A 15,435-nucleotide genomic window follows, 5' to 3' on the forward strand; every position below is an offset into this window, starting at 1 on the left:
AACTGGAACTCCCTCACGTCGGAGCCGCTTTTCATCTGCCTTTTGTGTGTGTGTGTGTGTGTACAGTACACGTTCTTGGGCTGACGCGAGGAGTCGCATGTATGCTGGAGCGGGAGCTTCCGGAAAGGTGGCCGGAAGCTTCAAAAGCGAGGCACAGGAGGTACGGGCCACAGGGAGTCGGGGACCCAAGGAAAGCAGCCGAAAGCGACGCTCCCTCGAGGCGTTTCTCAATTTCCCTTCCGGGTCAGCAGCGTCAGGCAGGCTCCGAGCCTCCAGCGTCAGTGACGTCACCGCTGCGATTCGCCCGATCTAAATACGCACCGCCTGGAGTCTGGACCATGGCAGCGCCGTCGGCGTCGGCGTCGGCGGCAGCGACGTCTGGTCCACTGCCGTGCCCGATCGCGTATCCACCCACTAACTTGTTGTCTCCGGCATGAGCTGAGCTTCGCACCCAATTTCCCGGGCTGACTCTTACCGTTTCCTGGGCGCCGTACGTCTTCCACTAGTATGGTGCGTCTGCGTCCCCGCCGGCCGCCGGCTTGGCTGAAACCGATGTGACTGGTGCCGCGTCGTCACGATCCAACCAACGCCCGGCGGCATCAAGTCGGGCCGCCGGGACAGTCTCATCTGAATCTGGCAGAGATGCATGAACCATCGGTCGGTCTCGCCGCCCGTCCCGTTTCTCTCGCGCCTTGTTCAGTGCACGCGCAGGCCCCATAACAAATCATTGGGGGCTTCTCGGATCTGTCAAACTCCAACACGTCGTAATCTCTGCACAGTCGCTGGTTCATCGAGCTGGCCCGATGCACGTACGAACGTCAGATTCTTGGTTCCGTTCTGATGGAAATATATACGTACAAATCGTGGAGTAAGATTCTTTGGTACTCCTGCTCCAGATGCTAGCCGATGCGCTCGCCGGGCGTGAACTGTAAGCCAGATGCCAGATCACGGCCAAGCTGTAAGCCTGCAACCTTCGTGCCTGCCTCTCGTAGCTTCCTTTGTATAGTGCCATTTGCAGCACGTTGATCTGCCCCGTGCTACAAGATGGACGACGCAGTAGCATTATATTAACTAATCTGATGATTGCCACTGAGCTGTACACACACGAACGCACGCAAGAACAAGTCCTCTTGTGTGATCGGCAACGGCAACGGCAACCACCGGTAGTGTGTGTAGCGGCAGCCGGAGCACATCCAGCTGCGTCTGACAAAACAAACCCGGACTTGTCGCGGCCTGCGCCATGGATTCGCAGCACGCTGTCTCCCCTGCCGGCCGCGGCGACGGCACGCTGGCAACGGCATCCCCGCCGGGTCCGGCGGGGCGCCAGCGCCAACTGCCGGCCGCGGCTGGTCGTCTCGTCTGGTCAATCCGATGCGCACGCACGCTGGTCTCGTGTCTCGTCTCCATCGCCCGGTCGATCGATCTGAAGGCGAGCCCACGCGATCCGTCGACGCATGCTGCATGCACACGTGAGGCTCGCTCGCTCACCCGGGCTGCTCTGCGTGAGCTGTCCTTTTTTATTTGCTGCAAATTGGCAGCGAGTCAGATGGGAGCCGGTGCGACGAGCGTGACAGTTGCCTGGCGATCCTGATGAGCTGAGCTGTCCCCTCCACACCCACCGCGCTGTCGCGGAGAGCCGAGGGCAGGCACAGCTGTGCAGGCAGGACGCATTATTCTGGGCGCGCGCCGGCTTCTCGGATTCTTCTTCTCCCTCGACGTGCCGGCCGTCGCCATGTGTGCGCTGGTGCTGCTGCTGATCCTGTGACTACGCATGTTGCCGTTGTTTAATCTTTGCGGTAGCGCTGGATCGCGAGCTTTGGATGCTTTCCAACTGCGTGCGTGTGGGCGTGTAGACGTCATCGCGCGCACCTAGCTACCTACTAGATCGCGTCCCCGTGTCCATGGTGGTGTCCTCTGGTTCCGGATCGGTAGTGCCAGTAAACAAGGCCGTTGCTGCCGAGACACAGACATCGAGCAATACTACAGCAGCAAGTTGCAGCACCGGCCGCCGCCAGTGACGTTTCAGTCGCTGTCAAAATTTGTCTCCTGATCAGTGGCAACTGGTGCTCTGGCGTGCAACTTGCGCTCGCTGCGTGCCCTTCCTTCCTGCTGACCGCCAACGGTGCTGCCAGAGCTGTGCGGATGATGAAAGCAACCGGCAACGACAGCAGCGTGCTCCCTCCCTGCTTCGCTTCGGAATCGTGCGTTGCGTGCACGGAGAAAGGAATCCGAATCCAGTCGATCTGTCTGTCATCTGTGCATTGTTGGTGTTCAGACCCCCGAGACCGTGGACCTGCCTCGCTGGACTGTTCTCTATCCTTGAGGCGATTACGATCGATCGCTTGATGATCTGCGTTGTCAGATAACACCACCTGATGATCGCCTGGTCTTTCTGCACTTGTCCACTCCATCCACGTTTACTCGTCCATATCGACGCAGATTGATATCCAGAAGATTAGCAGTCTGTTCGGTTGGCTGGTTCGTATCATTGCTGGTTCGTGAAGAAGTACTGCTGGTTGGTTTGTGTGACAGAAAAATACTGTTCCGGCTGGAAATTTACAATCGTTTATGACAAGCCACAGCCAAATGAACAGGCTGTAGGAGTCCGGCTCTGATTCTTAGGAGTCCGGCTCTGATTCTTGTTTGAGTAGAGTGTCTTTGATGTAAAGCAAGAGATTCAAGAGACAAAATGAGAGTGGAAACTCTTGTTCTTCATCGATCCATGGCTACCATACACACACACACACACACACATATATATATATATATATATATATATATATATATATATATATATATAACCTGTTTAATATGATGTTTTGAACATGTTATAGTTTTAAAAGGAGTCTCCCCTTGAACCTTGCAACTCTCAACGTCGTCGCATATCAATCTCAATAACACATTGTGAAATGTAGAAATTGGTAGGGACTTAGTGAATAAATCTCATGAAGTTATCACTTGATTTAGTTTGCAAGGCGTTTATCTTCTCACTTTCGTGAGAATAACAAATTTATATAAGGCAATATAGTGATATTACTCATATATAATCTGATTACATCCGAGCAACACAGGTTGCATTATCTTTGAAGATAATGGCTAGTGATTCGGTGAAATCAAAAGTGACCATTCAATAAAGTCATACATGTTAATGTAATACTTCAGAACGAGGAGTGGAAGTAGCCACTAAAGTCAAGTTTGATGACTCCCATGAGAACTTCACCACTATAACATCAGTATGTGATATGGCTTTATGGGGATTAAATAGCCAATATCTCTATAACCAACTATGATCATATTTTAATTCATATAATAATAAATCAAGATCTTTTGTGCCATATAGATATATGTGGATATCCTCTTTAACTCCTACCTTTCGGTGTTATAGAAGTTACATTATTTCAAGCTATAGCAAGTATCTGTAGATGCAATATTAGGCCTGTTGCGATATGCAAGATACATAAGCGATTTATGACACTATAAGGTTATCATCCCAGGGTCTAAATGAATATTGATCCATATTTAGGGATTGAACGACCATTAGCGGTGATAGTACGATTGAAAGACTGATGTCTCCGCAATCACACCTGGTGCGCGGGCACTACCGATTTCGACCTTGGACGTGGCTGCGGCTGCGTTCGCGTTGCTGCCTGAGGCCACGAGCACGCGGCCACATACGGGCACACAACTGCCGCTAACCGTTGCCACTCGGACGCCACGACGCGGCGGCGTCCATTACCGTAGAGGTAAAAAGACAATAGCGCTCGTTACCGTCCTACTTTTGTTTTGAGATCGTCCTTGATCTTGATTCTTTCGATGTGGAGGACGATCACCGTGTTGCAATGAAGCCGTCATCGAAATCTTTGTTGATGGCTGGCTTCAGTGCTTTGCGAACTCCATATTCTTCTCGTTCTTGCAGTACAGCAACAGCGCCGGTGAACTTTTCTGGCTTCTCAACTTGCAGTGGAGAGCGCGTGCATGATAACGTGTTTGTAGTAGAGTGTCTTTGATGTAAAGCAACAGACTCAAGAGACAAAATGAGAGTGGAAACTCTTGTTCTTCATTGTATATGTGAAAGGACACTTCTGAACGGGTGCATTCTAAGAGAGCGGTCATAGCAATTCTGACAGTACCACTCTTCCGCAGAATCACTCGATTTGGTTCTGTATTGGTTTATTAGTGGACAGGGTGTTTTTCCGTGTTGATTCCAATTCGCAATTTCTTTAAGGCCTCTGTTCGTTAGTGTCGGATTGGTCCGTTCCAGGACCCGTTCTGAGTGGATTGCTGCGGCCCGTTTTCAATCCAGATGTGAATTGGAATGGCTGTTCGTTTGGTCTGGCCTGAAAAGAAAACCGGCCCGGCTTGGCCTTCCCCCCACACTCCACGACACGGATCAGATCCTCGTGTCTTCCTCCGGATCGAAACCTGGAGTCCCCGCGAGCCGATGGCTAGGGACGGCGCGGCGGCGCGAGTTGACGGTGCGGCAGCGCGTCACAACACCGACGGCGACCATCTCCCATCCAAACGTCCACCCTCTCCGCTGCCTTCTCACCAGTAAGGCGCCACCCCCTCTTCCTTCCCCTCTCCGGTCCTCGTGTTTCTTGTTCTTGACTTGAGGTGCATGTTGGTGAAACAACGATGGCACAGGTAGTCGGGCGAGCTCCTGCTGGCCGGTGAGGATGCTCGGAGGTGGGGCTTTAATTTGTGTGGGGAGCGGAGCGGCCGAGGGAGGGATGGAATCATGGGTTGGTCGACAAGATCTGAGCTCATAGTGCTGTAGCTGCTACCTTCTGGACTGCTGTAGCTTGGATGCTTCATCTAATTTTGGGGGAAAATAGAGAGCAGAGGGAGAAGTGTGAGCTGCTGCTTCTGGCCTGATGTTCGAGCACAGAGAGAGAGAAAATTTGCCCAGGTGCAGAGGGGTGTACGGAGGCGCTAGTTTGCTGTGCTCATGTAGAAGTGAGGTCTTGTTTAGTTCCTCTCTGTATCATCAAATGTTTTAAGTATTAAATATAGATTAAAAAAATAATTAGTTGCACAGTTTGCGACTAATTTGCGAGACGAATCTTTTAAGCCTAATTAGTTCATGATTTGATAATGTGGTGCTACAGTAACACATGTGCTAATGATGAATTAATTGGGCTTAATAAATTCGTCTCGCGGATTACTGACGGATTCTGTAATTTATTTTTTTATTAGTATCCGAACACCTCATGGGACATCCTCATATGACACTTGATGTGACACCCCAATACTTTACACCATAAATTTAAACAAGGTATGATTGGAGAAGGAATAATTGATTGAGGTATATCATTTCTGCTTGCTTGTTTAGTGCTTAGTTGAGAGCATTTTGGTCAGTTGCTTCCGTCGATTCAGATGGTAAGAGAATGAAAAATTGATTTTGGCTAGATGGCTAAAAAATGGAAAACAATCTTGGTTATTAGATTTCTCTTAGTCAAAGGTAGCAATGTGTACGGTGCTATACAAGTCCAGTCTGTATCATTAAAAATCAGTACTGCCATGCGCTAATTTTCGTACATATTGAAATATTCACATTTACTCATTGTGGGGCCTTTCAGTTCTGTTAGTGGAAGGTGGAAGCAAAATATTTCTGTCGAAGGACACTCCATGTGATCTTGCATTCTTTAATATATAAATCAGCTCCATACTAAAATTTTGAGATTATTAGGGCATATTTGGTTTCTACGTGACCTCCTAAAATTTCTGTCATATCGAATGTTTGGACATATGCATGGAGTACTAAATATAGACTAATTATGAAACTAATTGCACAACTTGCGACTAATTTGCGAGACGAATCTTTTAAGCCTAATTAGTCCATGATTTGACACCGTGGTGCTACAGTAAACATGTGCTAATGCCGGATTAATTAGGCTTAAAAAATTCGTCTCGCAAATTAGCCTCCATCTATTTAATTGGTTTTGTAATTAATCTATATTTAATGCTTCTTATTAGTATCTAAACATTCGATGTGACATGAATTTTAGGAGCGACTAAAGAACCAAACACCCCCTTAGATGTTAATCTCTAGCTTGATTGGCATTTGAAGGGCACATTGAAGGGTCTAAATTTGATTTCCTGAGTTATGGGGGTGCATTGATTGTACACTACTCCTACTGGAGTGATCCATCTAGCTAGCTTTACCGGTTGATAGCCATGTTCTAAGGCCGTCCACAGCGTGCAAGTGGTGCTCAGAGAAAAGCAGACGCCACGGTGGAAACGAGGCATCGCCCTAGCACAGCTGCAGTGTGGAAAGAAAAAGGCATCGCAGCCATCCGTGACTCTTCAAATAAAATAATCAGCACATCACTCTTTCTCCCTAAACAAGGTACAATGCACTGACCAATGGTTGCAGAGACCGGACCAACAAATTAGTTTTTTTTGTTGTGCGGGCAGCGCAACTTGTACATGCGTCACTCCTTTTCTGGGCATCACTCGAATTTGGCACCACCGGTTGCAGTGGAAGGAGCGGTGCTCAAATCCTCTCTCTTCTTTCTTAGCTTCACTCCGGGAACAACACTGCCGAGGGCCTCAGGTGGTTTTGCTGGTGCAGTGCATCATCAAGATTATATTCAGGCATATACACATGCAGCAGTGTCTTCTGGAAACAACACTTTGCATCATCTCGGTTTGACCATCTGCTCGCCTAGATGGTGTCCTTGTCGAAACAAAATACTAATGCATTGTCTTGTTTTTTATATTAAAAATGCAACCACTTCGATTGTCCTTCTGTTACTGCTGGTAACGTTCCATACCCTAGTTCCTGTTACCTCAAATATGAAACAATGGAATGTTCATTGTCCTTCTGTTGAATGTTTTATGTTTAATGAATGGGTCTTAAGCATTTTAACCCTGTTTTAAAGCGAAATGGTGATTTTGCCCTCATTTTTTTTAACTTTGTGATTTTATCTCTGCTATTTCAAAAGGAAGGGATACTATACCCCTGGTCTGTGAAGTCCTTCTAACGGTGTTAACTTTTAGACAAAAGGACAACATTGCCCATGCGTTTTACCCCTGTTTTATTTTTGTATTTGTGTTTTTACTCCTATTTTATTTTGGTATTTGTGTTTTTACCCCTATTTTCATATCAGCAAGTTGATATTTTTGATACATAATTTTTAGAAAAGTTCAACAACATTTCAGCTAGCAATTCATATAAACAAAATTTAATATCACACAAGAAATTAATCTAACACATATTGCATTAATGGCAACAAACCAAGTCCATATAACATATCCTTTGTAGTACCATATTAGATGCCAACATATAGGTCCAAATAACATGTCAAACACCAACATATAGGTCTAAATGACATGTCAAACAAAAGTATTAACTAGTAGTTTATTCCATAGGCAACGAGAGGGGAGCCCTTGATCTGAATAACTAGACAGTTTATGAACAACGCTTCTAAGTTTTGAATGGAGAAGTCGTGTACTCGTGTAATCATATTGTGCTTCTTTTTTAAGCTTGTAGCTTGTGTTACATACAAAGAAGGGCTCACTCCAGCAGTAGATGCGAGCTGCTGTGATATGTAACCCGTACAATTAAGGTATCTCTACCAAAGAATCAGCTATATGTTGCTCCGCAAAACAGCTTTGAATTATAGTGGCTGGAGTTCTTGCTCGGGAGCCACTGAATCAACAGGTCTGTAGTCACTTTGACCACTAAATTTCTTTCTCCAAACAAGTATACTACTAAAAAGGCTGACAAAATGACCAAAATAACTAGTAAAATCCCAAGCAGTATAGAGACTACATGTTCTTGAAACCATGACCTGCACCCAAAGAAAAAGTAAGCGAAGTTCAAGCACTGGAATACCAGCGAAGTTCTCTAGGAGCACTGGAATTCCATTCAAGCGAATAAGATGGATGGCTACTACCGGGGGAGGTCGGGGCGGAGGGCGAGGGCCCCAGCCGCGCCGCCGCGGACACCGCCTAGGCCACTCGCACAGCGCCCAAGTCGCCAAGGGCGTGAGCCGCAGGCGCGAACCGGGGGAGTGGGGCGGGGGAGGGGAAGCTCGACGTGGAGGGGGAGCGCCGCCGCCGGGAGTCGCGCCGCTTGGGCCACCGGCACGGCGCCCAAGCCGCTAAGGGCGCGAGCCGCGGATGCAACCCGGGGGAATGGGAGCGCGACGTGGAGGGGGAGTGCCGCCGTCGGGAGGAACTCACCGTCAGGAGCCACGCCGCCAGGTGCTGCCGCCTAACCCTAGCTCTAAAGTTCAAAAAAGCGCTAAGCACTAAGCGAGCGGTGACCTGCCGCTTAGAGCTTAAGCGGGCTTAAGCGTACAAAGTGTCACTGAAGTGTTTTGTACTGTAGCAAATCAGATTCATGTAATAGGCTGTGAACTTGAGAAGTATAAATAAAAACATACCTTATTTGATCTTATTCCTAGACTTGTAGAGCTGAGCAATTATTGGACTTGTACAGGTACAGCTCAGCAATTGTTGGTTTCATGTTGTAATGTTCCTAACCGTCACAGATATGGGAAATATCAAATGTTGATTAGGTTCATAAAACAAAAAATATACCTCATGATTAAATATTTATAAACAGATAAGGCGAATAGTAATGGCAAGAACACTACTACTTAGTTCATAAGAACATAACATTGCATCTGAAGTTCATAAACCATAGTTTCAGGTCCTACTTAGTTCCCAATTAAAAGATACATCATTGCAGCCCACTCATGAGCATGACAGTACAACGGAACTGATAAATTGATAAAACATCAATGATGGCAATGCATAGATAGACATAACAAAAGATGCCATCATTCCAGCTGACTCATTCATCTTCATCCATGCCATCGAACCCATCCTCATTGTCAAATTTCTCTTCTTCAGAATCAAATTCCTCTTCTGCATAGAGCTCTCTTATTCTTGAACTTCGACGCAGCTCTAGTTGTTCACTTGCTCCCATTGCTTCTCTAATAACAGTCCAACGTATCCCTATACCGGACATTTCATCTTCTTCATCATCCTCATAGACAACTGTTGCACACTCATCTCCACCATCAAACATGAAACCTTGAGCTTGCATGACATCATTGGATAAGAGAACATCAATAATCTTCTTTGACTTAATCTGTTGTCTCCTGCTCATGAGTTTGAAATTGAATTGTATGAAGACAAGAGAGTTTAGGCGACCTGTAGTTAGCCTATTTCTTTTCTTAGTATGTACCTATAAATAAACATAAGAATTAATAACATAAGCAAATAAGTTAGAGAATAAACTGAATATTCAGACTTGAGATTACAGGTTACTGACCAAATAAAAAAACACCCCAGTTTCTTTCGCAGCCTGAGGAGCTTGAAGTTAGTGAAAGAATTCTCATAGCCATCCTTTGTAGAACAGGTATATCATTTCCATAGAGTTTCCACCAAGATGCTGAAACAAACACTAAGAGAACTAAGTTTTGCTAAAATAAATAAAAAATGCAGGAACATAAATATTTTAGGGTCCTAGCAAGCTTTTTCGCAAAGGAACCTTCTCTATTATGAAATTTCCTTAGCTCAACATTTACAGCCTGATCTTTCTTGTCATCATCATCATGATAGAAAGTCTCAACACAACTAATAAACCCTTCTATTATAGTGCCATCATCAAATATTGAAGCATCAGCAAAACTGTAATGAGGATTCAGCAAGTATGCACTCAGGTGCAAAGCGGAATTAAGCCGGCCTTCCATCTTGTTATCAATAATAGCCATGACATCTTTGTAGCGAGACTCCACATTGCCATAAACTTGCTTGATCTCTCTCTTTGCCTTCAATAATTCTTCATACAAGAAACCCATAGATAGCTTCACATCCCATCAACTAAACAAAGAACTTTTACTAGAGTCTCAAAAACTTTCAAGCACATCTTGACTTCTTTCCAAAATTCTGAATTCATCATTGTTGCTGTTGCAGCCTTTCCTTTTTTGGATGACACTTCCCTCAGTCCATCCCACTTGCTATGAACCACCATCTTTCTTAGCCGATCTTTCTTCTCTAGAATGCTTTCCAAAGTAAGAAATGCTGAAGCAAATCTTGTTACTCCCGGCCTGACTATATCTCTACACTCTGTGAAGTGTCTCATGCATTCCAAGGTTCTTGTGTGCCCATACACAAAGGTAGTGAATGCCTTTGCTTGGTCAATTACCTTCTGGAACCTCTTTTGGCTACCAATTTCTTGCAGCATCAAGTTGATTGTGTGAGTTGCACATGAGGTCCAAAATATGTTTGGTCTCTTCTCATGCAACAACTTCTTTGCTCCCATGTTATTAGAAGCATAGTCAGTCACTACTTGCACTACATCATCAGGGCCAATTTCTTCAATTGCTTTGTCCACTAGTTCAAAGATGAGTTCACTTGTGTGTGACACATCTGACATCTCCTTTGAGCTGATAAAACTTGTTCCATCAGCACAATTCATGCACAAGTTCATTATGCTTCTCCTCTTCTTATCAGATCAGGCATCAGTCATGATAGAGCATCCATTCTTCACCTTTTCAGCATCACGTTCCTGCAGCAAACTCTTGGTTCTTGTATATTCCTCATTCAACAAAACCCCCCTTAAATGATCTTGAGAAGGAGGTTCAAATCCAACACCAAATTGACCAATTGCTTCACACATTTGTACAAACTCATCATTGTCAATAGCATTAAATGGTATGACTGTGAAATAGAGAAAAGAATATAAGTTAATTACCATGTGTATTTTCAAACAATAATGTACATGAAGAATACTGGAATAGTATATGCAAGGGAGGTGATTAGTGAATTACCATGTGTATACATCCATCTTGCAACATACTGCTGCACCTCATGTGTTCTCTATTTCCAAAGTTCCTTGTTTATCTGTTGTTGTTTCAAGGCTTCAGCTTGTGTTGATTTAGGATCAACTAGCCTTGTCCACTTATCAATGGGACCTAACTTGTGAGGCTCTGAGCTACCAAGACAGGATCCTTCTTTCTCTTCTTCTCTTGAAACTCGAGAAATAGACACTTCTTCTCTAAGATTTAGCTCACGAATAGCCTTTTCTTTCCTCTTATTTGCTGTTGCATGTAGTGCTTTCTTACACTTTGCTTTATCTTCTTCTGTGCTCTTTTCACATTTAGCCACAGAATTCCCAACACCTACTATGTGTTGCTTCATATGAACCCCCTATGCTCACATGTTTACATAGCTTGCACTTCAACTTGTTGAGATTGGTAGGATCACATAGATACCCATATTCCCATCCTACATCATCTGACTTCCTCTTGAGAGACAAAGTTTCCTCTACTGCTGACTGAGGTTCTCCTATTGCTTGTCCCAACAACCTCCATCCTATAATTACTTAATTAGTATTCTATTAATCTAGACAAGGACAAGAAGCAAAGGAATTAGGCATAGACTAACTAATCACTAATCTGTAGTGCTGCACAACTCAACAAGAAATCTAAAAGCACAAAACAAAACAAGAAATATGTATTCTACTAATCTATACAACAAAAGCAGGGAAGGAATTAGGCATAAACTAATCTAGCAATCCAAGACTGCACATGCGCACACTTATATGGAATTGGAGCCTAGCAGTAGTAGTGTAGCACACATTAGGACTCAAAGGAGGGGAGGGAGAAGAAGGGAAGGGAGAACTAGAGTGGAGAACTGAAGGGTCGAGATGGCGGACTAGAGGGGGGGTGAATAGTCTTTTCTAAAATTAATCGCGTCGGCTAACCGATATAAATGCGGAATAAAAACAATCGGTCTAGCCAAGACTACACTCCTCTATATATGTCTACTAGCACCTTGCAAAGATACTAATTATGCAACTAAGGTGCCGGGCTAGCTAGAGCTCTCCTAAATAATTCTAGGAGCAAGGTCACACAAACCTATGCCACTAGTACTTTAAGCAACAAGGGAGCTCCTACACATGCTAGTAAGCAAAAGCACAAAGCCAACTAAGCTCACTAGCAAAGCTCAATAACAAGGCAACCAATGCCTAATTAGAGAGCGCAAATACTTAACTACACAAACTAAGCAATGTGACTAACAAGGTTACTAAAACCAAATTAGCCACGCAAGGGAGCTACTTCTATGCTACACAAGCAAGAAGGTAATTAGCAAGCTACACAAGCTATCTAATTACAAGAGCAACTACACAAGCTTAATATGTATAAAAGTAATTGCAAGCTTGTGTAATGGGGATGCAAACCAACGGGAAGAACAAGGTTGACACGATGATTTTTCTCCCGAGGTTCACGTGTTTGCCAACACGCTAGTCCCCGTTGAGACAAGCTTCAAGGTTGCCGCCGGTCCTCTTGCTAGTGGTGACTTGCAAGTCACACTCTCCCATGTGGAGTGCTTACCACAAGCTCTAGCACTTGACCTGGCCGGACCACTTGTCGCCCTTCGCGTCTCACTTTACTAGAGTTGCTCTTCGCGGCTCCCGCGGGGCGAGCACAATGCCCCTCACAAAGCTCTTCTCCGGAGCACCGCACAAACTTCTTGCGGGCTTCGACGGAGACCACCACCAAGCCATCTAGGAGGTGGCAACCTCCAAGAGTAACAAGCACCACCGGCTTGCAACTCGATCACCTAGTGCCACTCGATGCAACCTCACGATGCAATCGCACTAGAATCGCTCACTCACACAATCGGATGATCACTATCAAGTATGTGTGAGATGGAGGGCTCCTAAGCACTCTCAAGCATGGACACAAAGTCCCTCAAGGTGCTCAGCACCAGCCATGGCCGAGGGCCACTTCTATTTATAGCCCCAAGGGCTAAACTAGTCGTTACCCCTTCACTGGGCAACGGTCGGGACGACCGGACGCTCCGGTCGTGTTGACCGGACGCTGGACCTCAGCGTCCGGTCGCCCGCAGATGACCACGTGTCCCGATTCCAACGGTCACTTGACCTGACCGGACGCAGCAGCTTCAACTGACCGGACGCTGGACCTCAGCGTCCGGTCGTTTCCAGTAAGCTCCCGAGCATGACCGGACGCGTCCGGTCGAACGCGATCGGACGCAGCACCAGCGTCCGGTCACTCTCCAGCTACTGCTATACTCCACGTCAGCGCGATCGGACGCAGCCTGCTAGCGTCCGGTGCATTCAGATCCAGCGTCCGGTCAGTTGACCGACGCCAGCATCTTCGCGACCAACTCGTTCTCACTTCTAACTTCTTCATCCTTGCTCCAAAGAGCCAACCACCAAGAATTTGCATCCGGTGCAATAGAAAATAGGCACTCCATTTTCCCGAAAGCGCCGAATCCCGCCGAGCTTGCGAGTGTCGAGCATCATCGGTGTCTCGCGTCGGTCTGCGGGTGTCGGTCGGTGGGCGGCGACGGGAAGTCTCTTCTGCTTTTATCCCCTCCTCTCCCGTGCCCTGAATCAGGTTTCGCACAGTGCGCACATCCATCTCCTGCGCTGCCTTTCCCGCCCGGTCGCTGGCTCGCTAAGCGGCCGTGGAGCAGGGCTTCCACGACACCTTTGTCCGCCTCAGCGGCTTTCACGCGCGTCCGCGTCCGCTAAAGCGCTGGCGGCGCTTAGGGTCCGCTTATGGCCCAAAGCGAAGCGACAGCCTCCCACATAGCGCTTCAGGACGCTTAAGCAGCCGCTTAATACTGCTTTTTGGAAGTTTGCCCAGCTCACGATGCTGAAATCCGCCCGGCGCGTTTCCTCCGTCGGTTCGAGAGCGTGAGAAAGGAGAAAGCTTCTGAGGGGCATTGTCATCTTTTGGTCTAGGTGTCTTTTCTTTTTTCTTTTTTTGCCATTTAAACCCACCAGTACAAATGGTGTTATAAAGTAAGGGCAAATGACCGCTTCATTTGACAATAACAAGGGTAAAATCACAAAGTTAAAAAAGAAAGGGTAAAATCACCATTGAGGTTTGAAGTAAGGACAGAAACACCAAATTCCCTTAATGAATTTGGTCACAACTCACAAGGACTATAACAGAAGGGGTTGATTTTTAGCTCCAAATCAAATACACCTCCTCCATGTTTCTTAATTTCATGCTTCTAAAGAAATTCAGACCAAGGACTCACAAGAACCAGCACAACTCACAACTCACCGTAATACCCCCTCCTCCATGTTGTTGATACGAGGATCACAAGGACGATGGTTTCTTAGCAGTGCTGGTTCTTGATTTGTAGTAGCAGTTCTTGAGTTCATCTACCAAATAATTGACGATAATCGATAAGAGCAGATACTGATGGTAGATTATTTGTTTTTTAGCTTTGTTCAACAAATTAGGTAGGAAGAAATTGATGGCTTGTGTGGCCTTTATACACATTATTTACCTCTCATTAGTTACTATTTACAACGACGACAACAACAACAACAACAACAACAACAACAACAAAGCCTTTAAGTCCCAAGCAAGTTGAGGTAGGCTAGAGTCGAAACCCAGCAGAAGCAATCAAGGTTCAGGCACGTGAATAGTTGTTTTCCAAGCACTCCTATCTAAGGCTAAGTCTTTGGGTATATTCTATCCTTTCAAGTCTGCTTTTATTGCCTCTACCTAAGTCAACTTCGATCTTCCTCTGCCTATCTTCATGTTATTATCCTGACTTAGGATTCCACTACGCACCGGTGCCTCTGAAGGTCTCCGTTGGACATGTCCAAAGCATCTCAACCGGTGTTGGACAAGCTTTTCTTCAATTGGTGCTACCCCGAATCTATCACGTATATCATCGTTCTGAACTCTATCCCTTCTTGTATGACCGTAAATCCAACGCAACATACGCATTTCCACAACACTTATCTGTTGAACATGTTGTCTTTTCATAGGCCAATATTCTACACCATACAACATAACAGGTCTAATCGTCGTCCTATAAAACTTGCCTTTTAGCTTCTGTGGTACCCTTTTATCACATAGGACACCAGATGCTTGGCGCCACTTCATCCACCCTGCTTTGATTCTATGGCTAACATCTTCATCAATATCCCCGTCTCTCTGTAGCATTGATCCTAAATATCGAAAGGCATCCTTCCTAGGCACTACTTGACCTTCCAAATTAATATATTCCTCCTCCCGAGTAGTAGTGCCGAAGTTACATCTCATATACTCAGTTTTAGTTCTACTGAGTTTAAAACCTTTGGACTCCAAAGTCTCCCGCCATAACTCCAGTTTCTGATTGACTCATGTCTGGCTTTCATCAACTAGCATTACATCGTCCGCGAAAAGCATATACCAAGGGATGTCCCCTTGTATGTCCCTTGTGACCTCATCCATCACTAAGGCAAACAGATAAGGGCTCAAAGCTGACCCTTGTTGTAGTCCTATCCTAATCGAAAAGTCATCCGTGTCTCCATCGCTTGTTCGAACACTAGTCACAGCATTGTGGTACATGTCCTTAATGAGCCCGACGTACTTTGTTGTGACTTTATGTTTGTCCAAAGCCCACCACATAACATTCCTTGGTATTTTATCATAAGCC

The sequence above is a fragment of the Miscanthus floridulus genome, chromosome 19, assembly GCF_019320115.1.
Source record: "Miscanthus floridulus cultivar M001 chromosome 19, ASM1932011v1, whole genome shotgun sequence".
Taxonomy (NCBI): domain Eukaryota; kingdom Viridiplantae; phylum Streptophyta; class Magnoliopsida; order Poales; family Poaceae; genus Miscanthus; species Miscanthus floridulus.